Genomic DNA, 2,342 nt, shown 5'->3' on the forward strand with positions numbered 1-2,342 from the left:
TCAGTCACATTCAGGACCACGGGTAAGAATGAGCAGTATTGTGAAGCAGCAACAGGTCCAGTTAAGCTAGCGCCGACATTGGGTTGCAATGATTATCCTGGCCTGGGGATCAGAATGATGGAGGGCCCAGGGCTAAGGCTCCAGAGGTGCTGACACTCCACCAGCAAGCCCAGGCTAAGCAAAAGGGAGCAAGGCTAGGGTGGGGGGTGCTGTAGGTGAAACTCTTGAGCTGAGCTTACCTCCAGGCCAGTGGCGGCTTCCCCCAACCCCAGGTGGCCAGGCCCTAGAGTTGAGGGTCAGGGATGGAGAATAAAGGCAGAGCAGGCCTCCAGGAAAGGGGAAGACGGGAGGGGAAAGGAAAGCGAAGAGGAAGAGGAGGGGAAGTGGAAATAGATGAGGAAGGGAAAGAGAAGAGGCAGGGGAAGTGTGAAAGGAAGAGGAAGCAGAAGAGGATGGAGCGCGGGGAGAAGCAGGTACGACGTCCCGAGCTGCCCCGGGCCCCGACGTACCCACGCGCTCCAGCTTTCGGGGCTGCCGGGGCTCCGGACCGCCGCGGGCCGGGCTGCGCGATCTGCTCACCTGGGCTGGTCCAGAGCGGCCGACTCCTCAGCCCCGCGTGCTTCCCGAGCGCCGCCGCATGGACGGCCGCCCGCCCCGCACGGGCTCCCGCTGCGCCCCGGCTGTGTGCGGTGCGCGGGCGGCCAGCGAGTGCCCAGCGCACGGTTCAGGCGCGGAGTCTGCGGGCGAGAGCGCGGTCCGCGCGCCCTGCCCTCCTGCGCGGCCTCCCGCTGTCACCTCCAGCCGCCCCTGCCGCCCCCTGGCGGCCGCCTAGGGGAGAGCCGGCCCTGGCCCACCCCACCACCCCAGAAGAGGGACCCCGGGGAGCCTGGAGAAGGGACATCCACCAGGAGAGGCAGCAGAGGCTAGAGGGCAGGAGAGTGACGATCATGGAACTTCGAGGGGGCAGTCTGCTCATGGCCCTCCATGGAGGGCAAAGGAGAAGGCAGTGGAGACCAAGTCTAAGGTCAGAGGCTGCCTTGATCTCAGCCTGGGGTTAGTGGGAGGAAGCTTTGGAAGGACTGCTACACCAGGGAGACAAGATCATCCTTGAAACAGCCATTCTGGCCGCAACCACGGGGTTGAGGCTGGTTTACAGTGGAGCTTTCCTTTCTGGCTTCCAGGGTTAGAGGCCACTCCAAAGAGGAAAAACTCCCTAAGAACCAGGACAACTCCCCCGGCTTGGCCACAAGCTTATTTGCATCAAGCCTTGGAGCTGGTCCCACTCTTGGGTTCTTGAGTCCAAACAAGGTGCTTATATGTTTCAATTCAACCCACGAGTCTGGAGCTGAGAGAAGCAAGCACGAGTAGGAAAATGCCCCCCCACGCCCACCCCCTTTCCAGAGAGCGCAGGTTGACCGTAAATAATTGAAGAGGCCTCTAGGCATAGGTGGAGGGCTCCCTAGATGAGAATGAGCCTGTTTGTTTATGACTGCCTCAGAAGCCTGCCTGCAGGGGGTGTTGGGAAAGGGCAGGTGTACCTTGTGCTAACGTGGGTGGTAGCAGGGCACAAGCTTCCAACTTCAGAGCCAGGCCACATCAGGGGTGGGTGTGGTGTGCATTGTGGGAGCAGAGAAAAGGAGACAGGAAAGATGCCCCACCATTAAAACAGTAACAAAGGGAGCTGGGGACACAGGGATGAGGCCAAAGCAGGAGAAACAATTTTGAGTGTCTGGCACCTGGATCCAGCTGGGGCTGACCGAGTCCATCAGGTTCAAACAAACAACTTTTGATGAGAGGCACCAGGGATGTGTGTGGTTAGAAGGATCCTGGGTGTCTCAGGTCCAGATCAAAGAGATCTTGCAAACTCTAACTCATTTCGGCCACTTGAAAGCAACAGCCAGGTGAGGACCTCACACCTGTAATCCCAGCACTTTGGTGGGGCAGGGGAGGGGGGTCAGGGTCCGGGCTATCCTTAGCTTCATTTACAGTTTGCAGGTAGCCTGAGTTACAGGAAACTGTGTTTCAGACAGTTGCAGCTAGCCTGAGCTACAGGAAACTGTGTTTCAGACAGTTGCAGCTAGCCTGAGCTACAGGAAACTGTTTCAGACAATGTAGTAGTACAGGTCTGTAATCCCAGGTACTAGAAGGTTAAGGTAGGGAGACTGAAAGTTCAGATCCAACCTGGGTAATTTAGGGAAACCCTATCTCAAAACGAAGAACATAAACATGACTTGGGGTGTAGTGGGGTGCAGAATGCCTGCCCAGCGTGAATAGGGCCCTGGCTTTCTCCCCAGCACCACCAGAAATTAAAAGTTCTTAAAGGACAAAGTGTATTTAGTAAC

The sequence above is a fragment of the Micromys minutus genome (assembly GCF_963924665.1).
Source record: "Micromys minutus genome assembly, chromosome: 16".
Lineage (NCBI taxonomy): Eukaryota > Metazoa > Chordata > Mammalia > Rodentia > Muridae > Micromys > Micromys minutus.